Below are 27,928 nucleotides of genomic sequence, written 5' to 3'. Positions count from 1 at the left end.
AAAAAAGAAACACGAGAAGCTTTTGTAATTTCCTTGGATTCATCTGCATGGCCGCGAGGCTCTACATATGTTGTAAAGCTTACACGAGGATTCGTCTTCACGTCACCACTGACCATGCTATTTATCTGCCTCCGAAGAATCTTCCAATTGCTACCGCTTTTCGATCTTTATTTCTTACGTAAGGTGATCACTTCTTGGTTTTCACTTTGTACAGTTGAGAACCTGTTGCGCGGTGCAGTGCAGGAGCTTTCTTCGGCGTTTTGGGATCGAATTGGGTAAGGCCCTCGTGACTTGTTCGTCTTCGCATTGCCTTGTTTTTTGTTAAAAACATCCATTTTTTTTAATATAGTTGTGCTCTTTTGATCGGAGGGATTCCAGTTTACCATATCGTTTGCTATGGAATAATGTGTGTGTGTGTGTGGATAGCTGATGCTATTTTTATTCCTTGTAGCTAAAGAATGCTTGCTTTACCTGAAATTTATGCTATCTGACACCCTTTGATTTACCGCATACACCGTTTTTGTTTTCATTTTGTTGTGTTTTGTTTTTTAAAATGTGTCTTCGTTGCAGAAATTACATCAACAAGCAAATAACATATTTCTTCATAATTTTGAGTTCTGTTGCTTGTGGTTGTTTTATTGAGATGAACTTTGGATATTAACTTAAATTTAGTTTTTAAATCTCAGGTATTAATGGTGTGGTTTTACGGTTGCAACACTTGTGGATCCCATTTTCCATGTTATCACTTTCTTTGTACCCGTCTATTCTCCCGTAATTTTTATTTCTATTAATGAAAAATGCCTTCAACATGGACAATTGCAGACAAAATGAAAATCTGTTTTTACATAATTTTGCTTTTAGAGTTATGCTTGGAGTACAGATAAGAGACAATATTTGTTGATTAGTTCTTGATTTATGTACCTCAAATTCAGGACAAAGGTTTTCTGGTGCACTAGAACTATAGCATAATCCATTTTCCCGGTCACTTTCTAAACTGCCCACATGCCTGGAAACAAGTCTAGTGACGACTCAAAGGTTCCCAGTACTCAAATAGGAAGGCTCTTGAGAGAAAGAGAGCTGAGAATAAGTGGCGGACTTCCTTCTACAATAGATGGTACTGATGTAAACAATGGAATTGAGATATCTATACATGATTTCTCTGGCTCTTCCTTTGTAGAACAGTATACGGAAGGAGCTGCACACGCGCTTGATGACATGTGTGAAAGGTCTGATGGACCTATAAGACAGAGATTGTTAGTGGTTTCCAATAGACTCCCTGTATCTGCGGCAAGGGGAGGTGAGGATTCCTGGTCACTAGAGATAAGTGCAGGGGGACTAGTAAGCGCTCTTCTGGGTGAGTATTTTGTGTGCTTTATTTGATATTCCCACATTTTGTTCCTTGATGTTTCTACAAAATTCTACGAAGATTGTACAGCTGTTTATTGGCACTTTTCCCATTCTTTAGTGTAATGTTTGAAGGTTGTGCGTCATGCAGGAGTAAAGGAGTTTGACGCACGATGGATTGGTTGGGCGGGTGTAAATGTAACAGATGAGGTTGGGCAAAAATCACTTACTGAAGCATTGGCTGAGAAGGTGAAATACCTGTTGGCTATGGGTCTTCTTGGCTGTAATTTTTGTTGGAAATTTTAATAAATTTAGAGGTTGAATAAAAAATTATATCTCATGAATATGAGAGTGTTTTTTGGCTCTCCACATTCTTGAGTTAATTGAAGAGTTTTGTCTCTTCATATTCTTGAATTAATGGGAAGATTAATTGAGTTAATTAATCTTGCATGACTCTTGGTGTGCATTTTAGGGCTTATAAATAGTGTGTTCATTTCCTCATTTCATACACATAAAAATTTTCTCTTTCAAGCACTCTCTTGCATTACATATTGTTATCTTTCCATTTGGCCTCCGTTAAATCTCGGTGATAAAGTAAAGGTACGTTTTCAGTTCGCCGTAGTAGTGTCTCGTGCTAAGTCACTGCTGGTTGTTCCGTTGTATCCTGGGAAACAGACGTCAGCTGAAACCTCGAAGCACATACCGGAGAGGACAAATCTGTTTTAAGGAAACTATACCAGCTACAGGCCTCGGTTTGATTTAATTAAGCATTATACTACTGTTGTCTTCACGATACTGATTTGCTGGTTTTATACATTAGTCATACTGTAAATAACACGCTTGTTTCTGTCACTGTTTTATCTCTACAAGTTCGTTTCTACGCTACTGTTTTTAGCAATTTTTCTAACAAACTTAAAACAGATTACTATTTACGTAGTTTGTTTCAGATATGATTATTGAAACCAGCGTGCAAAGGGAAACTGATTATGTTGTCCATACTGTGGCTCAAGTTGTCCCTCATGTTACCCCACATGCTGCTGCGGTTGCTGTTCCGGCCAGTCACGGTGAAAAGCCTGAAAAGTTCACTGGTGTGGACTTCAAAAGGTGGCAGCAGAAGATGTTGTTCTACTTGACGATGCTGAACTTGGCCATATTCCTGTCTGAGGATGCTCCTAAACTCGAGGAGGGTGAGGGAGATGTTGAATCTGTTAGTGCTGTGGACACATGGAATCATTCTGATTTCTTATGCCGAAACTATGTACTAAACGGATTGGCCGATTCGCTCTACAACGTGTTTTGCGAAAAGAAAATGGCTAAAGATCTGTGGGAATCCCTTGACAGAAAGTACAAAACCGAGGATGCCGGGGCCAAGAAGTTTCTTGTTGGCCGCTTTCTGGACTTTAAAATGGTGGATTCAAAGCCGGTTATCAGCCAAATTCAAGAACTCCAAGTGATTCTTCACGAGATTCACGGCGAGGGGATGACTTTGAGCGAATCATTCCAAGTGGCTGCTATTGTTGAAAAGCTACCGCCAGCTTGGAAAGATTTCAAAAATTATTTGAAGCACAAGCGCAATGAGATGAATGTTGAAGAGCTCATTGTTCGACTTCGCATCGAGGAAGACAACAAGAGTTCGGAAAGACGATTGTTTTCTCCTAAGGCAAATGTAGTCGAGCATGGTCAAAGCTCGAAAAAGAAAAATTTCTTCTCCTCCAATAAAAGGTTGAACATGGGACCCAAGGGAAGCATTTCGAAGAAAAAATTCTCCGAAAAATGCTACAACTGTGATGGCATGGGTCACAAGGCATCTGAATGTAAGAAACCAAAGAGAAACCGAGAGGTAAATGTGGTAGAGAACATTTCTCAGGAGGTTTCTAACATGAATCTTTGTGCTGTAATATCAGAAGTCAATCTGGTGGGTTTTAACCCAAGAGAGTGGTGGATCGACACTGGTGCCACTCGCCATGTTTTCTCTGACAAGGAGATGTTTGCTATTCTTGAGGAATCTATGAATGGGGAAAAGCTATTCATGGGAAATTCCGCCACTTCCGAGATCAAGGGTCAAGGAAAAGTTGTCCTAAAGATGACATCTGGAAAAGAACTGACTTTGAACAATGTGCTGTATGTGCCTGACATCCGCAATAACTTGGTGTCAGGGTCGCTTCTTAACAAGCATGGTTTCCGCATTGTCTTCGAGTCAGATAAGGTGGTTTTGTCGAAAAGTGGAATGTTTGTTGGCAAATGTTATGTTTGTAATGGTTTATTCAAACTCAATATAATGGCTATTAAGCCTGTGATGAATAAAGTTAATACTTTTGCTTATTTGCTTGAGTCTTCTTGTTTATGGCATGGTAGACTTGGACACGTTAATTAAGATACAATTCGTAGACTAATTAACATGAAAAGCATTCCTGCATTCCAAATTGATAAACAACAAAAATGTGAAACTTGTGTTGAGGCAAAACTAACAAGATCATCATTTCGAACTATTGAAAGAAATAGTGAACCACTTGATATAATTCACAGTGATATATGTGATCTAAAAAGTGTGCAAACTCGTGGTGGAAATAAATACTTCATCACTTTTGTTGACGATAGCACAAAATTTTGTTATGTGTATCTCCTTAAAAGTATGGATGAAGCTATTGACAAATTTGTCCAATATAAGTGAAGTTGAAAATCAACTTAGCAAGAAAATTAAGGTGCTAAGAAGTGATCGTGGATGTGAATATGAATCATCATTTGCTGAGTTTTGTGATCAACACGGTATCAAACATGAAAGAACTGCACCTTATCCTCCTCAGCAAAATGGCATTGCAGAGAGAAAGAATCGCACATTGAAAGAAATGATGAATGCGTTGTTATTAAGTTCTGGTTTACCTCAGAACATGTGGGGGGAAGCTGTTCTAATAGCAAATTACCTTTTAAATAAGGTGCCCCGAAAAAAACAAGATAAAAGTCCATACGAGTTATGGAAAGTTAGAAGTCCATCCTACCAATACTTGCGAGTGTAGGGGTGTCTTGCCAAAGTAGCAGTACCCACTCCAAAGAAAGTAAAGATAGGACCAAAAACTGTTGATTGCATTTTCATTGGATATGCTCAAAACAGTAGCACTTATCGTTTTCTTGTACACGAATCTCAAATACCTGATATTCCCAAGAATACGATAATGGAATCAAGAAATGCTTCGTTCTTTGAACACATGTTTCCATGCAAATCTAAGGAAGAACCAAGTTCATCCAAAAGATTATATGAAACAATGGATGAAGAACAAGAGCTTGATCAAGACATTGAACCTAGACGTAGAAAGAGAGCTAGGACTGAGAAATCCTTTGGTCCGGATTTCATCACTTTCATGATGGAAAGTGAACCTCAAAGCTTCAAGGAAGCAATTAGTTCATCTGAGGGACTTCTATGGAAAGAGGCTATCAATTCCGAAATGGAATCCATTTTACAAAAACCATACGTGGGAATTAGTAAATCTTCCTCCGGGAAGGAAACCACTAGGCTATAAATGGGTTTTCAAAAGGAAAATGAAATCAGATGGAACCATAGACAAGTATAAAGCCAGATTGGTAATTAAAGGTTATCATCAACGTGAAGGGCTTGATTACTTTGACACATATTATCCTTTATCGAGAATAACCTCTATTCGCGTGATACTTGCGATTGCCGCCTTGCGGAATCTTGAAGTACACCAAATGGACATAAAGACTGCTTTTCTAAATGGAGATTTAGAAGAGGAAATTTACATGGAACAACATGAGGGATTTTCTACGACTGGGCAAGAAAATAAGGTTTGTAAACTGGTGATGTCTCTGTATGGCTTAAAACAAGCACCAAAACAATGGTACAAAAAATTTGATAAAACCATGATAGAAAGTGGATTTAAATTCAGTGAATGTGACAAATGTGTATACATAAAAACCACTGAAAATGGATATGTCATTTTATGTCTTTACGTAGATGACATACTTATCATTGGTAGTAATGATAAGATGATCAAATCCACCAAGAAGTTATTGAACTCAAGATTTGACATGAAAGATTTGGGCTTAGCTGATGTAATCCTTGGAATTAAAATTCATAGAAATCAGAAGGGTTAGTTCTAAGTCAGTCACATTATGTTGACAAAATACTTGAGAAATTCAATAAGGATGACTCTGCATTAGCTAGAATCCCAATAGATATCAGTCAGTATCTATCAAAGAATCGATGTGAGAGTATGTCTCAATTAGAATACTCTCAAATCATTGGAAGTCTGATGTACTTAATGAGTTGTACAAGACCAGACATAGCTTATGCAGTAAGCAAATTGAGTAGATTCACGAGTAATCCAGGAGTTGAACACTGGAAAGCAATTATCAGATTGCTAAGATACTTAAGGTACACTCGTGATCATGGGCTGCACTATACCAGATATCCTACTGTTATTGAAGGATACAGCGATGCAAATTGGATATCTGATATGAAAGACTCAAAATCTACAAGTGGTTTTGTATTCACTTTAGGAGGTGCAGCAATTGCGTGGAAATCTTCTAAACAAACTGTAATAGTCAGGTCCACAATGGAATCTGAGTTTATAGCTCTTGACAAGTGTGCTGAAGAGGCTGAATGGCTGCGTCACTTATTAGAAGATGTTCCAGAATGGGAAAAACCAGTGCCGGCTATATGCATAAATTGTGATAGCCAATCTGCGATTGGAAGGGCACAAAATAACATGTATAATGGTAAGTCTAGGTATATACGTCGTAGACATAATACCATTAGACAACTACTCTCAACTGGAGTTATCTCTGTTGACTATGTAAAGTCAAAGGATAATATAGCGGATCCGCTGACCAAGGGGTTAAACAGAGAGTTAGTTGCGAAATCGTCAAGGGGAATGTGGCTCAAGCCTATAGTATAAATTGATGCGAAGGAAAACCCAACCTACGCTGACTGGAGATCCCAAGAACTAGGTTCAATGGGACAACCTAATCGCACTGATTTGGTATATCACTGTGGGGGTTATCCCTAGTCCATTTCTATTATGAAACAGTGAATGTTGAGGATAAGCTTACGGCTTTTAATAATTCTGATAAGAAGCAATATAAAATCACCTATGTGAGAGAGAAGTGGGGCCGCTTCGACGGAATTGCAGGGCTCAATTCTAGACCCTCTTGTAGAACCAGGCGTGTGTTCATGGCCAAAACGAACACAATCGTGAGAACTGAATAGTATATGGAGAGTCTTGTGTGAAGTATATCTTAATTTACATAAACGGCGGAACAGTTCAAGGACATCATGTCTACTGGTCAGCTAGTAAAGCAAATATATTTCATGAGGGAAGGTTCAAAGGGTAACACCTAACTATCCTATGCAGGATTCAACGGTAGAACTTTGTCACCAAGATTTGTATCAATTTTCATTCATGTGGGGGATTGTTGGAAATTTTAATAAATTTAGAGGTTGAATAAAAAATTATGTCTCATGAATGTGGGAGTGTCTTTTGGCTCTCCACATTCTTGAGTTAATTGGAAAGTTTTGGCTCTTCATATTCTTGAGTTAATGGGACGATTAATTGAGTTAATTAATCTTGCATGACTCTTGGTGTGCATTTTGGGGCGTATAAATAGTGTGTTCATTTTCTCATTTAATACACATGAAAATTTTATCTCTTTCACGCACTCTCTTGCATTACATATTGTTATCTTTCCATTTGGCCTCCATTAAATCTCGGTGATAAAGTAAAGTACGTTTTCAGTTCAGCCGTAGTAGTGTCTCGTGCTAAGTCACTGCTGGTTGTTCCGTTGTATCCTGTGAAACAGACGTCCGCTGAAATCTCGAAGCACATACCGGAGAGGACGAATCTGTTTTAAGGAAACTGTACCAGCTACAGGCATTGGTTTGATTTAATTAAGCATTATACTAATGTTGTCTTCACGATACTGATTTGCTGGTTTTATACATTAGTCATACTGTAAACAACATGCTTGTTTCTGTTACTGCTTTATCTCTACAAGTTCGTTTCTACGCTACTGTTTTTAGCAATTTTTCTAACAATTTTTTCACACAGAGTGCATACTCGACTCTTTCTGATTCTGTGTGTGGACTATATTTGTTTTATGTTTTTTTTGTTTTGTGGATTGTAGAGTTGCATCCCTGTTTTCCTGGATGAAGAGACTGTGCACCAGTATTACAATGGCTACTGCAACAACATATTATGGCCTCTATTCCACTATCTTGGACTTCCACAGGAAGACCGTCTGGCAACAACCAGGAGTTTCCAGTCACAGTTTGCCGCATATAAGAAGGCAAATCAAATGTTTGCTGATGTTGTTAACAAACACCACGAGGACGGCGATATTGTTTGGTGTCATGACTACCATCTCATGTTTCTTCCAAAATTCCTGAAGGATTACAACAGCAAGATGAAAGTTGGGTGGTTTCTACATACTCCCTTTCCATCTTCTGAAATCCACCGAACACTGCCATCTCGATCTGAACTACTACGTGCGGTACTAGCTGCCGATTTGATTGGGTAAACATACATATCAATCCGATAATTGGTCATAACTTCTATTGATTGTCACTATTTGATGAATGTTACTATAATTGTAAGCACTGCAGTTTGTGGATTTCAGTTGTAAGATAGTATGTCTTACTGATACACGAAATCCACAATAGTTTATAAAGCAATCTTCTCAAGACTTTAGAGCTCTAAAGACGGAATAGATCCTGCTCTATTTCTAGTAGATGTCCTCAACATATTTCAACCTTTGTAGTTAAATGCCTTTTGCATAATTTGTAATTTGGTCCTAGAGTATTCTCATTTTCGAAACATCTGTATCTGAGATCGTGTCAACCTTTTCATTTTTGAACATCTGTATCTGAGACCCACAAAAAATATCCTAATTTACAACTGTATGCTTTATTTTAATTAACTCCGGCCTCTAGAAACTTTGCCGAAATCTGTTGTGTTTCTTACATTTGAGGCACAATATGCTATATTATCATCGACTTTGTTTTCAGTTTTCACACATATGATTATGCAAGACATTTTGTTAGCGCTTGTACTCGGATTCTTGGACTTGAAGGTACTCCTTATGGAGTAGAGGATCAAGGGAGACTAACTCGTGTGTCTGCGGTATGTTCTCGTGATTCAATTTAGAATATCTCCCTGTTCCTGATATTCAGCTTCTTCCTTTTAATTCATTTTGTGTGTGTTCCATTTAACAATCTGCGAATTGACCCCAAAAATTAACCATACATATATAATCAATATCTCACATTATTTTGTTACTTTGCCTGTTCAGTTTCCTATTGGGATCGATGCGGATCGATTCACCAATGCTCTTGAGATTCCTCAAGTGCAGGAACACATCGAAGAATTAAAAGAAAGATTTTCTGGAAGAAAGGTTTCTTCTCTACCTTTATCTTTCTTCTACACACTGGCAGGAGGTGTTAAGTTAAGAGACAACTCTCAGTATTCTCACATTTGAACCATATCGAAATTTAAGGAGAAAAGAAACATATAGATTGTTAGCTCAAAAATAGATTCCACTTTTACTTGATCAATTTTGTTGCAGAGTTCAATAACATGTGATTCTTTTCATCTCATGGAGCTTTGTTGGCCTTTTTCTCTCGTTAATAAACTTAATTTCCTGCAACAATTTCAAACTTGAAATGTCTTATAGGTAATGCTTGGTGTCGATCGCTTGGATATGATAAAAGGAATCCCTCAAAAGATCCTAGCATTTGAGAAGTTTCTAGAGGAGAACCCGTACTGGCGCGATAAGGTGGTTTTGCTTCAAATTGCTGTCCCAACAAGAACTGATGTTCCTGAATGTATGGTCTTCTGGTGGCATGAAATGTTTATTCTTCCAAATTTTCCTTTGAATTTATTCATTTCTATTTTACTTGCCTTGTGCTTTATTTTTTCTTCTGTGGTCGCAATGACATGACGTGTGGTTTATATTATTTTGCTCTTTAAAGATCAAAAGCTAACAAGCCAAGTTCATGAAATTGTTGGTCGGATCAATGGGAGGTTTGGAACTTTGACTGCTGTTCCAATTCATCATTTGGTAAGTACTTTTCACTGAAGCCTTCAATGATAGGGTTTATGTGTTGAAATTATTCTGTGGGCTCACATAATTTAATTAATTGTACATGGACAAGCTATCTAATAAAAGACCCAATAAAGCGATCTAATTAATTATGAGTTTCCAAAGTATTAAATAAATTGGTATGATCTATCTTATGTGTAGAAACCCAGTCCAATTAGATCTTCAATGATAGGTTGAAGACTGCTAAGTTTATGGTCCTAAAGGCACATAGAATAACAAAGAATATATACGATGCACATATTCCAGATCTCTGTCATTCTTCAATATAAGACAAGAATAAGTTGGTCGATTATCTGTCTTTCCTTGTAAGATCCATAAATCCGACACTGGATCAATCAATGGATTCTCCTTGTAAGATCCATAAATCCGACACTGATCAATAAATGGATTCTAGTACGTGTTTACTGTTATTTATATTTTTTGATAATTCGACATGCATCCTTGACGTGTTGTGATGTATGGATTTAATCACATGATTTATATATTTATTTTATTAAATCTCCAACATTATATGCTCACCAGAAGCATTGCTTTTATCCCCGAAACATTTATTTAACCCATCTCAACTTCCTCGGTGTTCTGCCTACTTTAATACTGCTCTTCTATGGCATAGCATTTTGTCATGTACTTTTACCTTTTACTGATTTCTTGTTCCGCAAAACTTATGTTGACACTCTCCTTTCCATGACTATGAGAATTCCGAATTCCGTTCCACAGTGATTTGCAGGTTTCTTTTCGAATTTTGCTTATGGCATACCTGCCATTTATCATGTTTCTTTACGAATATTTGACAAACTTTTGGTTTCTGCAGGATCGTTCTCTCGACTTCCATGCATTATGTGCCCTTTATTCTGTTACTGGTAATGATATATGTCACATGTGTCTTCAAACTAAATTTCTACTTCTTTTTGTTGCGGCACAACAAATAAATAGATGGATCATACATTAAATGGTAAGTCACCATGAGTATATACTATGCATCATCTTATTCTAGATTGTGAGGCTGAGGCTTAGGTAGCTAAAAATTAAGTTTCTTCTGGTTCTAATTAGTCTTAGACAGTATGGTGACATCTAATTATGTTATAAATGAGCACTTTAAAACATATGGGATAACATGTATGGTTCATTGCACCTTAAATATTTTTCCAAATTTAGATCTAACAAGAGTAAGTCTCACTTGAGATCTGTGAGACGGATCGATCTGATCTATATTTTAGACATAAAAAATAATATTTTTTCATGGATCTAGGCGAGTTGAAAATCTGCCTCACAAGATCTTTTGTGAGACGGTCTAGATCTTTTGTAATACAACACTACATGTTTATTCTTGTTTGTAGGCCACAATTTTTTTTATATATACCCCGAGGGACGTAGCCAGAAAATATTTTGATCCTGAGCTGAATGAATCGATAAACAACATTAAATAATATAAATCAAATATTTAAAAATTAACTATTAATATTACAGAGTGATACAAGCCAGATATAAAATACTGAAGATGTGCCCTGCGGTTTTTTATTGAGTAGAACTCATCAATTATTGAATCAATGTCTATCCTTGCAATAAACTCTCTTTCAATGTAGACAATCATAGAATCTGCCAATAACTCTTCTTTCATCTTATTCCGGAGAGATGTTTTAAGAAGTTTCATAGCTGAGAATGATCGTTCTGTGTTCGCAGTAGAAACATGGACCGTTAAAACAAGACGAATCAATCTGTCAATTCATTGATAATGACGTGCCTTTTCAGTCTCTAGTAATCGTCGACATAATTCAGAAATAGTACAAATATTTTGAAACCTTTAATGATGAATTATATCAAACTTATAATGATCCAGCTGACTTTCCAGATAATGTAGTTCTTGTTTATTGAAATCACTAGGATAGAATTTCTCTGCAAGATTGTAAATATCATCAGCATTAAACAACTTAAAGTTGTCTCGAGGTTCCAAAGCATAGCTAAGTCTAAGAAGTTCTACAGCCCCATCATTAAATCTGCTATGGAGTTCTTCCACTTGAAAATCTATTGCAACATTAAATACATCAAAATGATAATGATGTTTCAAATGTAATAGAATCTTTTTGCTGGCTCGAACGTCCTATAGCAGATCTATACCAAACATTCATATCTGGTATCTCAATATCATTATTTTCACAAACTGATTGCACGATCATTAGAAGAATATCATAACCTTCTGCTCTCAAAGTATGAAGTAAATCTTTGGTAGTTGAGACAAAATCCATTGCATTTAAAATGTCCAAAGACTTCTCTCGCAGAACTTGACAAAGCAAATCTGTGATCCCCATAATCTTATGTATTAAATATAGGATAAATATGAAATCAAATGATTTCAATGCAATAAAAAAACTTAAAAACCTGTAGCTTCCCCTCGTATAGAATTCGAAGATGCTTCCTCCATCATGTGCTCAAACACAATAATCACGGAGCTGTAGATATCTATCATACTGCAAATCGACTCAAATGAGAACTCCAACGCGTCTTTCCAGCTCTTTGCAAAGTACCAATCTGATTAAGGCCAGTACCTGTGTCGCAAACAAATGAGAAGTGAAATAATTAATGAGAAATAAAATGAGAACTCAGTTTTATTAATAAGAAATCATATGATTAAGATTACAATTCAACGTGACGTTTTGGAGATGCCTTAATAAGATTACAAATAGAGTTCAATTTTGAATAAAAAGCCAAATAGAACTCTCCTTTTCAGCAGCAGCCACCAGCGCTAATTGAAGTCTATGTGCAAAACAATGAACATAATATGCTTGAGGAGAATCCCTCAGAAAAGAGCTCGCATTCCGTTCCATGAGCCACACATATTGCTAGCTCTATCGTATCCTTGACCTCGAATATCTTTGATATACAAATCATGTTGACCAAGCACATTACATATTTCTTTTTTAAGTGTTACCATAGTGGTGTCAGAAACATGCACAATATCAAAGAAATGCTCTATTAAGAACCCTTCACGATCAACAAATCTCAACACAATAACCATCTATTCTTTGTCTGATATGTCTCAGGCTCATCAATCAAAAGACAAATTTTTGCACTCCCAACATCTTCATATATTTTCTTTCTCACTCTCTCAGCAAGAATATTCAAAATTTCTTTTTGAATATCTAGTGATGTATACTTTGCATTTTTTGGTGCTTTTTCTAAAGCATTTTTTGGTGCTTTTTCTAAAACAACATTATTAATGTTAACATCCATTTTTCCCATAAGCTTTATCATTTCTATAAGATTACCTTGATTTTTGGAATATGAAGATTGATCATTTCCTCTCAATTCACATCCTTGCAAACAAAGCCAACAAATACTTTTAGTTGTGGCTGTAAGCCTCAAACGATTTTTCTTCACTTCTTCTAATGTTTGTACATTCATCACTTTATCAATGTGATCACTTACATTCATCAAAGCACTCATAGATTCCAAGACATTGTTATGTGGTGAACTGGGACTTTTTGTATGCATCAATAAAGCACATCTTTTCCCATCATTAACTCTTTTCCAACCTCTAAAACCATCAACTGTAAATGCAGCATAACGAGCCTATTTTCCTTGGAAAAGGAAACATGGGAAGCAAAATGATGCATCTTTATTAGGAGAGTATTCCAATCAAGAAAATTGCTCAAACCAGCCCTTTTGAAATCGTCGGTATTGTTCTCCTAATTTATACTCCATAACAGGTTGATATGACCTCCTTAAGAAGATATAAGCTCGTTTGATTGCATCTCTTTCATTGACAATACATTGCCAAATTAGAGTACACTTAGCCGGATCTAGTTGAACATAACCGCTAACATCACTATCAACTCTTTGATACTTGACCGGATGTTGTTCATCATGGTTTGAGATCTCATCATTAGTTGGAGAATGCTCATCTCTAGCCGATGTGCTAACTTTAGGTTTAAAATATGAAAACATATTTTTCTTCTTGCCTCCTTGAGCTTCCATTGAAAAATTAACCTATTATATACAACAAATGAGAAAGGACCAATATAAAAGCTACAAATTGATAGCAAATGGATGAACAACTCAAAATTGATATAAAGTAGATACATGACACTGATAATGAAAAATTAAAATCCAGTTTCTGTCAAGGGAAAGAAAATTGAAGATCTAGTAAGCAATAATAATAATCACATTAAATTAACCCAGAAGCTCAAACACTGAAAGTCCATATTTCACCATCCTGAATATGAAACAAAAGAAGCAAATTTGCTATAAACACAATTTAACAAGAAATATATTATTAGGAGATGCATACCATAATCATATCGTTGTTGCCCCTCAAAAATTTAAAGCAAGCCATTCATCAACGAAAGATTTTTCTAAGGATGAATCTCAATCATTTTTCACTGCACAGTATGAATATTAACATCTTAGAATACTAAAATTTCAATGCACCGTGACTTGTACATTTGAATCTTAAATATCAAAGAATTTAAAACAGATGGATCCATGTGAAACCGGGAAAGAAAAATAAAAGATAAAGAATATCTCAGCCACTACTAAAAACGCAGACCTCTTTCACTCATAATTAGTAAATATTACAACTTGAAACACTTAGCACCAAACTAACGCATAAGGTTCTCAGAAAAGCCATAATTCATCACATTGAAATATATCAAGCCTTAATGTTAGGCTCTGAGTCTACGACCAAACAATTTTCTTTTGCACACACTGCTAAGTAAACCAGTTCATACTAAATGATAATTCCTAGGAAATATTTACACAAATAAAAGTTCCATTACCTCAGTTTTTGCGGAAGACGAACCGCCAAGATCTCTCGTGTGAATCTCACTCCCCTCGATATCTATTTGTTGGAGATGAAAATGATAAAATTTGAAGCTTTTGTGCAGAGAGAAGTGAAAGAAGGCTGATGACAAAAGCTCCTTTGGCAGACGACTATGAAATACTCTCAAAGAAACTGGCTAAAAAAATGGGCTCAAAAAATTTACTAAGTTAAAAACAAGGCTAAAACTTAATAAAAACTCAATCCATACTTCTACTTTGGCCCAAAAATATAGTCTGGACTAGAGTCTGTGGGGTGGGCTCCATCCCGGTATACCCCATGTGCGAGAATAAATAAATCCGTAGAATTAAAAGTGTAAATAAATCGAATCTAGCGGTATTGGATAAAAAAAAATTTAAGATTCAAAATTTTTATAATCGAATTCCTTTCGAATTTGATAAATTCAAATATTTTTCAAATAAAAATTAGCAAATTGACTAGACACGGAAGCTGGTGTCGATGGGATTTAAATATTTTTTTAGTCTAGCATCTCGTTAAAAAGAGTATTTCAAACACATTCCGGGTTTTTAGGAATTGAATTAGGAATATTTCCAATTCTTCTCTACTGATCGAGGGGATTCCTGATTTGGTGGAATTCCTGATTTGGGATGTCAATTCACGTCACTCGATGATGATCGGCTCTCACTGAAACCCTATTGCTCTTACCGGTTCTTCCAAAACAATTTCGTCGGCTCCATGTAATTAATGGGCGCGACATTGATATTTCCCCTCTTATCGATTCAAAAAATGATCTTTTCCCAACCTGACAATCAATGTTTTATTATACAAACTGAAAATGTAAGTTTCCATGCGAAGCCAGCTCATGATTTTCATGTTCCTATATTGACCGACAAAGGGGAAGCTGGGAAAAAACAACGTTATTGCCATCTATGTATTACAACTCAAAGAAGAGCCCAGAACCGTGAACCCTCTAGGTAGTATCCTCATTGTTCCTCTACCTCATTATCTACATACTTCATCGTCGAGCTCAGAGTCTACTATTCCTGAAAGTGATTTTTGTTCCAATTTTGAATTCGATGATTCTAATCTTCCTATTGGTGTCCGGAAAGATGAAACGTCGTGTATCCAACATTCATTGTCTAAATATGTGTTATATCACATGTCTTCCATGCTTGTATGGAGATTCCTAATTATGTGCAGCATGCTCTAAAAGTACATGAGTTGAAGGAGGTTGTCTTCGACTTGATGAAAGCTCTTGAAAAAATGGCACTTGGGAGGTAGTTGATCTACAATGAGGGAAAGAAACGGTAGGATGTAAATGAGTGTTTTCTACAAGTAAGTTTGACGACTCTCTAGAATGTTATGAAGCTCGATTGATGGCCAAGAAGGATTTACTTAGACCTACTACCTTGGTTACATGTGGACATTTGCCCTACTTGCATAACTAAATCCCAATTATAAGTTTTTTGTCAATTGCCGCTAATCTTGGCTGGTCCCCAAAACAGTTGGACGTAAAAACATTTCTTGGCAGTGACCTAGAGGAGGAAGAGTGGATGCACCGTTAGGATTCAAAAGAAATTCGTTACAAAGTTGTGTAAACCAACAAATTCCATTGGGTTGAGTTAGTCTCCAAGTGTTTGTTTTGAAAAATTCTCTAAATTTGTGAAAAGTCACGCGTATACTCATGGCAAGGATACGAAGAATGGGAAATTGTCGTACCAATTGCGCGTGTACATGATATAATTCTCATTGAATTGATTGAAGACTTATCTATCATCAATGTTTGAGATCGAAGGACATGACATGTGGGAAAAATTGCTGATCAACTCTTTCTTAAAATCTTTATCAAACTATGACTTCCATGTGCATATGGTTTTATACTGTGGAAAGGATATAAATTTCAAAAACTTTTGTTTGTGAAGTATTTCTATGGCATGGAAGTTTCTAGGTCTATTGCTGGGATTATCATCTCCCAGTAGAAGTGTGTTTTTTGATCTCCTTTAAGAAGATTTGTATGAGAAGTTTAAGGCCAGACGTCACTTCAATCAACCTTACTCAAAATCTTGAAGACTACATGGCAAAACATAGACGAGATCCACGAAGTTTGATCACATGGCAAAACAAGAAAAAAATGTCATTGCAAGTACCTGAAGCTAAATATAGGGGTATGGCTAATGAAGTATTTGAGATACTTTGTTTGAGGACAGTTCTTGAAGAGTTATATATGTTGATAGATACGCCAATGAAGTTGTATTGTGACAACAAAGCTGCCATGAACATTGCACAAAATCCAGTGCAACACGATTGGATGAAGCATGTGGAGATAGACTTGACGCTTCATAGAGGAAAATATTGATTGTGGGGCTATGTGCATACCTTTTGTTCCTTCGACATAGGAAATAGCTGATTTCTTCATCAAAGGAGCTGTAAGAACAAGTTTTGAGTTGTTTGTGTGCAACTTGGGCATGATAAATATCTATGCTCCAAACTATGGGACAAGGGGGATGAGTTGTGGATTTTAGGAAATAAATTAGTTTTTTTCCCATTATATATATATATATATATATATATATAAATAAATATATTGTAGTAGTTTGTTTCGAAAAAAATAAGAAGAATGAAATATTTTTCTCCTAATAAACTTTCAACATTTTACTTCGTTCTCTTTCAAGTTTGATTGAATGAATTTTCATACAATCAATTTTTTTGGACTTGGATGCACAATATTTCATGATGTACTTAGAGCCAAAAATTGTATTAATGCTATTTTTTATTTTCATAATCTGTTGAACTAGAGAGTCACGTTTTGATTTAATGGTCCTCCAATGCTCTAATTTTTTTTAGATTATCTGATTCTTGATTTCAAGCTTAACTGAAGAAATACGATGACATGCTTTTTGTTTTTTATTCATCAGATGTAGCACTTGTCACGTCTTTACGAGATGGAATGAATCTCGTCAGCTATGAGTTTGTGGCTTGCCAAGATTCCAAAAGAGGAGTTCTCATCCTGAGTGAAGTAAACATCATTCATTGCAATTTTATTGTGTGCTCGGCTCTTTGTTGTGTGATAATTGAAACTCGACTTTGGTTATTGACTCCATGTATGTAAATATATAAAGTAACAATGTTTGGTGTAGTTTGACAACAAAAGGTGCAATTGTTTTGTTTTCTAAATGCTCATGACTTATACAACGCTTGGTTTCCCCTTGACTTGTGTGTTTAGAAAAATCAAGTTTCGTAGATTTTTAAAATTTATTTGACGATGTTAGCTGAGCCTAATATTCTGTATTAGCCGTTGTGTACAATCTCATAATAATCATCAAATTTGCTTCATGTTTATTGCTGTTACACCACCTTCTTATCCCTTGGTTCTTAACTCAATCTTTTTTTACAACTTACCTTTTTATGTTTTATGTCTATTTGTATTTTCGTTTTCGTCATTGATGAAAAGTTTTGGCACGCTTTTAGTTTGCTGGAGCAGCACAATCCCTTGGTGCTGGAGCAATTCTCGTGAATCCTTGGAACATATCAGAAGTTTCTGCTGCAATAGGTCAAGCTTTGAATATGTCAGCTGAAGAAAGAGAAAAACGTCACCAACATAACTTTGAGCACGTGACTACTCATACTGCTCAGCGATGGGCTGAATTTTTTGTAAGGTGTGTAAGTGATAAGATGGCTTTGTCACTGTAATTTTTATCTTGTAAACTTCAAGAATGTATCATATGTCAATCAAATTAAAACAGATTATAGTTCAAATAGCTCTCTTCAAGTGCTAAAGGAACTGTAGGGTTTATGCTAGTAGCAGTTACTCCTTTTTATCATATTAATGGATGGCTTTTTTGCCTTCTTTGAAATTGTGAGATTTCCTACTACCAAAAAAAGCATTCTATACTTCTGCGGTCATTAATGCAATTTATTGCTTTTAGATACTGAATTTAAACTCATTTGAACATCAGATCGAAGTATCGTTTTGTGGTACTTTTACTCTGCTTGTGAGTGATGCGGCGACCTCTATTTTTATTATTATAATCAGCTGACCATATCGTATTAAATTTGGAAAATAGATGAAGTATGCTAGAATCAAAATACAAAGATTTTCATTTTCAAAGAGTCAAAAAAATCATGAAGATAAAATATGTGCTTGTTTGTGATATTTATTAAGAAAATTATGCTGCATAAGCAACATTAATAAAAGGTTATGGTACTGAATGGTCTAAATTCCCTCAGATTGGTTGCTTAATGAACCATTGTTGGACTTTTCGGAAAAAACTTATTTCATGCTGAATTGTGGAAAATAGGATTTTTAATAGCATATAATTATCATAAACTTTTCAAGCTTTGTCTAATTTTAATATTGGAGTCACATAAACGATGGACAATATTGGAAATTTATATATTCATTATGTTTTAGTTTTTAAATTTTGTAATGCTTGCTCGATCTTTTGGCACTTTTTTCTTTCTTATAACTAAGAGTCAAGTCTTTTTATCTAAAACTTGAACTGCAATTGTGTTGGGGGTGCCTAAAATCTCAAGGTGAGCTATGGTTGCAGTGAAATGAATGATGCTATTATTGAAGCTCAGCACAGGATAAGAGAAGTTCCTCCACAACTTGTTGTTAGTGATGCAATCAAGCGCTACTTGCAGTCTTACAGTCGATTACTTATACTGGTATGTCCCATTTAATTGAATGCTTGTGTAGAGCGCAAAGTCTCTACTTTCTTCTGGTTATTTCAAATCTTGAAATTTTGGTGGAAAGTGAGATGTCAGAGTTCGTAATGGTTTTATACATTAAATAAGCTCAAGATTGTATTATTTCATTCCTTTATTATAGCTTAAATATTGTCAAACACATATTTGACATGTTAGTTTCTTTTATCATCCCTTCGACCCTTCTAAAATTACAGGAAGAAGGAAGCCAATAAATCCAATATAATTTTCCTTCACAAGAATCAGAGAAATATTGTTTCTTCCTCATTTTCTAGCGACAAGAATCAGTAGAAAATATTATTTCTTCCACATTTTCTTGCATAGTAGCAGAGATCGAAGGTTCTGAAAATTAAATAAAAACAACGTGCATTCCAATCACCGCTGCTCAAATACTGTGATGACAATATAATTATGAGTAGAAACTGCATGTCATCAAGATTTTTTTCAACAAGATTTTCTAAAAGACTAACAAAAAACATGAATTGGTAGATATAAACCAGATCTCTGCCATTTTCCATTCATGGAGTTTTGTTAGGTGTCACAATCTTCGTGAAAACCCAATTCATTGCATTGTTGCTGCCCATCAATCCTTTTGTTGAGGCACTAGTGTCAGATCTATGACTCCAATCACCAAATATCGTACTAAGAAGCAACGGTCGCTCCTACTTCATTGCTTGGCTTCCTATATGACACCACAATGGTCAAAACATTATAATTGAACTGTTATGTTTAAAAGATTTGAGTCGCACCGTCGCGATTAATTATAGCTTTTTGTTTAAATGTAAACTCTCAGTCCCAAATTTTATTTGGTGTCCAATGGACTAAATAAAAGAATGAAAAATATAGCCCCAGCTGGGTTTTTTTCAGTCCACTATGCTATGGTGTTGCAGAGGATGCCGGAGAAAGTAATAATTTGGAAAATCCATTGATTTCATTGTACTTGAAGGTTGAGATATTTATGTATGTCAGCTGAGTCAAATTATGCACTTTGCACTTTCATAAATCCTGATTTTAATGATCATCTGCCATGTATTTCTTCATCTGTTTTTAATTTCTTAATTCAACTTACCATTCTATCGTTTTTGACTTTGTGACATTAAATTAGTTGAAGGTTGCATTAGTCATTTCCATTATTTTTTTTATAAGAAACAATATTATATTAATTAAATCTGATAATTACAAAAAGCGGACAAGTGGTGCACGCAATAGAACTCAAAAACCCGAATTGTATTAACAACAAATAAGACTTCAATTCCAATATAAATCTGAAACCGAAAATATCTTAAATTCTTAATGCTTTCCAATCCAGCTAGGGGCCTAAAACTTTATCATTTCCTCGCATTCTTCCTGCGGTTCTTCTAGATTGTCAAAAGTCCTCCTATTCCTCTCAAACCAAACTTACCAACAAATACAATGAACAACCACGGTCCAAAAATCTCTACCCCTCCTACCTAGTTAGCGTCCAAGATGTACTATATGAACAAAATGGGAAATTGGCTTATTATGAGCCATAGAAATATGAAATAAAGATGGATAAAGTTCATGAAAAGATGAATCACGCCATTACCTGTCCTCCCAAAACCCAATCTTCTTACCCCCTTTCACCACAAACCACACTATTTGATGAAAATCCGGATAAATCCTAGAAATAAACTTCCATGGGCTCCTAAATGTAATATTCCTCGCTAATCCCGCATACCACCCATTTTCATGCAACCCATATTTGCTCACTATTGTCTTCTTCCATAGTTGCTCTCTTTCACCAGAAAATCTCCACCACCATTTGCCTAAAAGGCTCTATTCCTCAACAAATGTTTACAATACCCAGGCCTCCTCTAGCCTTCGGTTTGCAAACCTGGTCCCAAGCGACCAAGTGACAATGTAGATCCCCATAAGCTGCATCCCACAAAAAATCACTCGCAATCCTCTCCATGACCTCCGTTATGCCCCGTGGAATCCTGAAAAGAGGTATGAGGTTGGCAAAGCATTCAACAATGCCGAGATCAAAGTCAATCTACCCCCTCTAGATAGAAATGTTTTTCTCCGACTCACTAACTTCTTGGTTATCTTGGAAAGAACAGGCTCCCAAAACGATACTTTTAACAGATTTCCACCTAGTGGCCAAATATCCATAATTTTAGAATAAGCGCCAATCAAAGATTGATAAATTAATTTTTGTCATTGTGGATATCTCTTCCTAAATTTCTGGAAGACGGAAGCTTATAAATCGAGTATAATTTTCATCTACAACATTCGATGGAGAAGATAGTTTCTTCAACATTTTCTCATATGTCAAGCTAAAGAGATAAACTATTCTAAACCAAATTTTGTCTATATTCAATGAATACCTTGTTTGTACCACTTGCTAAGTTTAATTCACCATACGGTTCAAATAAAGTGATAGAGTTATTAAATTTAACTAATCCAGCTACCTATTCATACAACATCTCTTTCTCACCATTTTGATCGTTCAAGTTACTATATAAACATCATAAATACTGTTCTTTGGTTTTAAAAACACTTTCATGCTTTTATTAGTTACACTTAAATAATGACTATATTAAATTGCATTAAGTGGCATGAAAACCTATGTTTTTGGTTGTGAAATGTAAGAATGAAACCTTGCAGAATATATTGATTTGAGTAATTTATTATTTATTAATATGAAAAATTATTGTTAAGTACTTTTTAAAAAATATTAATCAATTAACCAAATTTAACAATGTTAAATTGACGAGAATAATTGAAGGTTAATTACAATAAATTTTGTATTGAATTATTCTTTCATAAATCAAATTGATAAGTAAAAATTAATATTGATGGATAAAAATATTTTAAATAAATAAAAGTTATTTGCAGTCAATTGCTAGTTCAAATAAATAAAAAAACACAATCATAAATTACAAAACCCATTATATTCTATAAAAAAGTTTAGAAATATATGTAAAAGTCTTGCAAAATAAATCTATAAAATTATGTGAAAATATCTAGAAATCTATCAAATCCACAAAAGTCATTAAAAATCTATCTACTACACAAAAGTCTGTCATTTTAAAAAAGTCATCAAATCTATTCAACGAATACACCCTTCTAAGATAACTAGCTATTTGATATGGTAAATCAAGAAAATCTGGAACAATGGAACCTATTCCTGCTGAATTTTCGAACCACGAAAACCATGATCTCATAGAACTGCATTTTTTATGTATTGGCATAGTAACATTGGATCTTCTCTACTTCTATTTGCCATTGTTTTCTCTAACAATCTACCATGTCAATTCCTGAAAGAAAGGTCATGGTACTGGTCACTCCAGTCAGATAGAAAGCTTGCTTAAAGCAAATAATGTCAAGGAATGTGGTTCTAGCAGGAATACTGAATATGTAGAAGCTTAAAACTATTCTAAGTTGAATGGAACAGGAGAAGTTAGATCAATAACGATTGAGATAAATATTACCGAATTTCTCGAACTAATTTTCTTAGAAAACTGAAGCGTTTGTTAAAATTGATTAATAAAAATATGGAGCAGAATATTTCAGTTAATAAAAGCTTTAAAGAATCAAGATTTTTATAGAGGTTCAAATATGGAGCGCAATATTTCGATCTATGCCGATCTATGAAGTCTACGCCACATGTCTTGAATTACTAGACTCGGTCACAAACTCTTGAAGCAATAGACCTCCACGCATTTAGAATTGTATCTAAGCAGCACCCTGTTTAATGCATTTGGAAAATCTATAGTTACCACTTTTTAATCATTCTAGACACTTAAGCACAATACAAATTTGATGCTTTAAAAATTCCTTAAACAATTAACGATAGTGAACCTCTTTATCTTGAAACAACAGTGTTGCTTCAATACGAGTAGACCCAACCATGATTCTCTTATAATTATGAACGATAATCGAAACCGTCTCAAAGAAACCGCAATCAAAACTATTTTTTCGGTTTCGGTTCCAAACCTGAACTGAAACCGGAACTGAGGTTTAACGGTTCTGTTCCGGTTCTTCATTTTTAGGAACCGAAACAGTCGAGAACCATATATTAGTATTTGCTTTTAACTAATATTTTAGTAAAAAAAATATAACATTCATAATGATTTGTAATATAATTATCAAATAATTAATTTTAATTACTTTATACTCAACGAATTGTATAATTATTTTTTTCTAAACCATAATAATAAGCTGGAACCAAAATCATTAGGAACTGGAACCAGTGATCAGGCCAAATTATGAGTTGCGTGACTTAGAGACTTGTTTGTTTACATAATACAGCTTAATAATTAAATTCACTCCGGTAAATTCATTGAACTGTCGGTTTTGGAACAGTTGTCAGACCTAATTATGAGTGTGCGAGACTTAGAGACTTGTTTGCTTATATAATATAGCTCGATTATTTAATTCACTTCGGTAAATTCATTTAGCTTTAACTCTTAAAACCTTTGGCTGTGTATAGACTTGAATCATCAGAATGCTGCAAAGTTAAAATCTACATGGCATCAGCTGATTCATCCAACATTCTCTAAAACAGACAAGTAGTATGTCAGTACGGCGATGGTACTATTATGCAGAGCAAGTTATTATTCTTCAATGTTTCAATGAATACATTAATTTTACCTAAAAGTTCAAACATTATTCTTTGAATATTTTGGGCCAATCCGTGTGCTAAGTGATTGTTTTCGCTGTTAGTTTCTCTTTCTTAGGTATTGTCTATATTGGATGTTTAAGCTGCTTCTTGACTTTGCTGAGCCATTTTTATGCACTTAACCTAAGGCATAAGTCTTTCTACCACCTTTTGTACCGTACCGTCTAAGCCATTTCTGATATTTGCTGGCTTTCTTCAAATCTTTCTAAGCTATAAAGTATTTCTTTGCTGGAAATCTTGTCTATTTCGGAAAACTTCCATCTTCTAAGTTGAAGCTTGTCTTTAGCGAATTACAAATCCAAATAACGAATTATAATTAAATATCTTGTCATTCACCACATATAAAGATTCCAACGCAACACATCATTTTACTTTCCCTCTGATTTACCTTACCATTCAAGACGAGCAGCAAAAACATTGATCCTGAGTATGGGAAAGTAATTATCAAGTGGGATGTGCATCAATAAATTCAATCTGTGTTGGAAAATCGTTCTGTTTATGACCAAGTGACATAAAGAAAATGTCAATATTTTAAACCTATGTCGGCTAAATTTGTTGTTATGTGCAATTTTTCTGAGGCAAATTATGTGAAGATGTTTATAGAGCAATTAAAAAATTATGGACCAAACATGAAGCTGTTTCTAAGTGGGAGTCAGGATGAATCACAGAGTAATCACATCTAAGACGAAACTAGTATCCATGTTTCATGGTATTTGTCCAAGCTTGAGGGAAGTGCCTAATTAAGGTTTAACCCGATTTTATGGAACTAAATTACTTGTGGATTAGGTTTTTACTTTCTTTGATTGTAGGTTAAATATAACTGGTAATAGTTTTTATATATAAGTCTCCTTTTGTCGGGATTTCTTCCTAAATTAAAGGGATAAAGTAGTTGATAAATCCTTTCTATATCAATCATAATTATCAATGAAGATGAATTTTTCCTTCAACATTTTTAAGGATCTTAGATTCTATGTCAATGACGCAATGGTGGTGTGGCTTGTTCCACATGGCTTTAAGGATGAGCTATCAGTGAATTTTTGTTTATCATTACAGAAGTAAGAATGTGTTCAATTATGATCGGCTTATATGGGTGGTTTGTTGGAAAAAAATATATGATAAACCTTAGCAATACTGAAATTGTCTCGTTGTGCTGAGTACACTACAAATTAAACCTACTTTGTTTCTACCGATAAGCTGGATTCCGCAACCACTGCTCTTCCGAGCTGCATCGATTTTTTCTTTACTTGAAAGTAATGTGAAGCACATAATTGTTGTAGGTACTGTATATAACCTATGAAGTTGCAATGAATATTGTGATGGGTTATTGATGTTACGAATACGAAGTGTTGATAATGTTTTTTGTCTTGTTATCTAACAATTATATAGGGTTTCAATGCCACGATCACTGAACCTATTGACACACCTGAGAGAAGAGGGGGAGATCAGATAAAAGAAATGGAACTTAAATTGCATCCCCAGTTGAAAGGACCTCTGAAAAAGCTTTGCAGTATTCCAAATTCAACAGTTATAGTTCTCAGTGGAAGTGAGAGAAGAGTCCTAGATGATGTATGCCATTTATTTTCTCTTCCCTGTATTCTCCTCTGTATACTATCTGATGTTATTGCTTTTGCAGAACTTTGGTGATTATGACATGTGGTTGGCAGCCGAGAATGGGATGTTTCTACGATCTACGAAAGGAGAATGGAGGACAACAATGCCAGAGCACTTAAATATGGATTGGGTTGATAGTGTAAAGGTATTAAAACTACAGTTATATAGTTATGATATTCTCATGCCACATCAAAATCATCTGCGGTTTTTATGCAGCATGTTTTCGAGTATTTCACTGAAAGAACCCCGAGATCACATTTTGAGCGTCGCGAAACTTCACTCGTATGGAATTACAAGTATGCAGGTGATGAGTTAAATAATATTGTATGAGTCAATGTTTTTACGCCTTATTGTATCTTTTTGTTCTTACTTGCTTTTTCTCTTTCACATTAGATGTTGAATTTGGAAGATTGCAAGCTAGGGACATGCTGCAACATCTCTGGACTGGTCCAATTTCTAACTCATCTGTTGATGTTGTCCAAGGGAAAACCTCAATTGAGGTTAGAACTTGTGGAGTCTCAAAGGTTGTCACATTCCTTCAATTACTCAATTTTTTTTATATTTATGGGACACCTTCTTGTGGATGTACCATCTCACTTATGTGGCAAGCTTTTTCCTTTGTTTTCGTTTATTATACTTTTTCTTTACAGGGAGCAGCGATGGACCGCATACTCGGAGAGATTGTTCACAGTAAACCAATCAATGCACCAATTGATTATGTCTTGTGCATAGGTCATTTTTTGGGAAAGGTACATCTTATTTCTTTATTGCAATTGATGGGATTTTTGTTTTCTAGTTTGTTTGACTGATGAAATTAATGAAATCCCAGCAGACTCGGTAATTAATAAAAACTTACCTCTTGAGAGAACACATGATAAGAAACAATATCTGCATTTAACTATTTGACTATTGTGAACTTCTAGATTTGGGATCTTTTAATAGTGGATTGCAGTGAAGGCACAATTTGTACTTGCTAAATGACCAAGATTTTCAATCTTACGTTCTTAACTATGAATTTGTGTAGTTTATTTTGAGACAGGAAAAAATAGAAATTAGTTGAGGGACTCGTACATTTATAGTTGTCTAGGATATTTATTCATTCGTGCATAAATAAATTTTTTTAATCTTCATCAGTTAACTTCATATTTGAAAATGGCTAGAAATCCCAGATGATCTTTTTAAATATTCTTTTGGAGTGCACATTTTCCCAACTGTTTCCATGTGATTCATTCTAAAATTTTCGTCCTCGTTTTTGTTTCTTAACAGAGAGTGCCATGTATCCTTGGTCGCTTAATAGTGATGTCAACTTTTATTTGAGAAAATGAATTTGATTGCCCTATCTACAGAACTTAGCTGTAGGAAGTTGTTAATCAATAAGGGTTAGTTGAAGATGTCGCTAATAAATGTGTGTTCAAGGATGTAAATTTGCCAAGTTTAGTGGCATTACTAGTTTTTGTATATTGCTAAGTTCAGTGGTATTACTAATTTTGTGGTTTGCCGTGGGATTGGTTTTCTGATTCCTTGCCATATTGGATAGGTGTTCTAAATTTACCCTGAATTTTAACAACCTACTTTGTTGATTTTGTCCGTAACATGCATATGACCTAATGCAGTAGAATTTACAATGTAGAATATGAAAAAACAATAGGGGATACAAGGTGGATTGCTGGATCATGATTCTCTGATTCAGTAATTTGCATTTGTAGTGTTTATTTCACTAGTTCCTCTTGTTTGAGTGCATTGACTTGAATTCTGTTTGGTCCAACCCAATTCATTCATGGCTCAACCTGTGGAAAATTTCCCCACCTCTGCCTATGGGTTGTTGCTAAATCAATTTAGGATTTATAGCAATTTTTTTATAACCTTCCTTTCTTCAGGACGAGGACGTCTATACATTTTTCGAACCAGAGCTTTCACATGACTCATCGAATACCCCAAGAAACAAAATACCCAATACAGTTAGGATTTCGGATGAGAAGAAATCGTCTCCGGAGCTTCCATCAGGAAAAAACAGCTCGGAGTCTCAGGGTGAGAATCATTTTGACGGATCAAACAATGGAAAGCAATCAGCAGCCAGTTCCTCAGGTAGCAGCAGCCAGTCGTCCCCAGAAAATGCTGCTTGGAATGTACTTGATCTGAAAAAGGCAGAACTATTTTTCCTGTGCTGTGAATCGAACCCGTACTAATGCTCGCTATCTCATCAACACAACAGACGACGTTGTTGCATTCCTGAAAGACATGTCTGAAGCGTCCTTAACCAACTCACCGTCTGCTGATTGAGTTCGTATGATTTGTTTCTTGTAAGATCAAAATTCTGTGCCAAAACTTGGAGGCTTCAAGTAATGAAATCAACATTTCTGTTTTCCTAAAATTCTACCCCGCCCTTCCCATGGATCCTAATCTGGTAGTGCGATGTCTTGTTTTACTTGCTTTCGTAGCACATCTGTCTTTGATATATGAAATGAAATATACTTGTGTAGCACATCTAAAATGTCGACTTGTGGATACAATCATGTTGTTTGGTTTAATGCATGATATCTATACTATAAAATTAAACTTGAGTGAGACTCACGTACTAACTTTTGGTTTTATGGTCCGTTATTTTATTTAATGTTAAAATTCATTTTTATTTGATTTAATATTTATTATTCAAGGAAAAAAATATTATCATAAGTATATTATCTCTTATTATATTATTAAAAATGTGGTTATTGTAATAATGCAAAGGCAGATCACGT

At 35.1% G+C, this 27,928-nt stretch overlaps 1 protein-coding gene and 1 pseudogene across 1 annotated transcript in view; one reads left to right on the top strand and one right to left on the bottom strand.

The window, feature by feature from the left end:
* The window catches only part of LOC142540687 (uncharacterized), a 63,435-nt gene extending 37,232 nt beyond the window's left edge, over positions 1-26,203 (bottom strand). Inside the window, exon 1 of the mRNA XM_075647028.1 lies at positions 26,200-26,203. The gene's annotated coding sequence lies outside the window, so the exon portion shown is untranslated. The remainder of the gene's footprint in view (positions 1-26,199) is intronic.
* Positions 46-27,719, top strand: LOC142540686 (alpha,alpha-trehalose-phosphate synthase [UDP-forming] 1-like; annotated as a pseudogene).
* The last annotated feature ends 209 nt before the right edge of the window (positions 27,720-27,928 follow it).

This window comes from Primulina tabacum, chromosome 3, assembly GCF_025594145.1.
Source record: "Primulina tabacum isolate GXHZ01 chromosome 3, ASM2559414v2, whole genome shotgun sequence".
Lineage (NCBI taxonomy): Eukaryota > Viridiplantae > Streptophyta > Magnoliopsida > Lamiales > Gesneriaceae > Primulina > Primulina tabacum.
This window is presented reverse-complemented; position numbering and strand designations above follow the sequence as displayed.